This window comes from Buceros rhinoceros, unplaced genomic scaffold (genome assembly GCF_000710305.1).
Source record: "Buceros rhinoceros silvestris isolate BGI_N320 unplaced genomic scaffold, ASM71030v1 scaffold33197, whole genome shotgun sequence".
Classification (NCBI taxonomy): Eukaryota; Metazoa; Chordata; class Aves; order Bucerotiformes; family Bucerotidae; genus Buceros; species Buceros rhinoceros.
In genome coordinates this window covers 445-854 of record NW_010422127.1, presented here as the reverse complement: position 1 = coordinate 854, position 410 = coordinate 445, and positions in this window count along the sequence as shown.

Sequence of the window (410 nt, the reverse complement as noted above, 5' to 3'; positions counted from 1 at the left end):
GCTCCAGACACGCTGTCGGTTGACAGCCCCTTCACAGTCGCTTTAGGCTTTCAGAACAATCCCGTTATTTGTCTGAAATTCTTTCTCTGAGCTCTGGAAACAGGCTTAGTTCAGCAAAACTGAAAATCCGCCACTTGGGAGGGTTGTCACTGACAGCCCCCGTGGGGAGCACTGAGACGGGCCATGGGAATGGGCAGAGGAGCCGAGCTGCTCCCCAGCCACCTTCCAGGACAGGCCATGGGCTGTGGAAGGGAGGACAAAGCAGCCGCCTCTGCTCTCAGTTTGGAAGAACAACGCTGCTGCCCTGGGTCTCTGCTCCAGAAACCACTGCTGCTGGTTTTCTGTCTCTCTCTCCCAGCTCGCCTCTACGCTAAAGCAGAAAATGTCATTTTTCTTACTAAAAATGACCC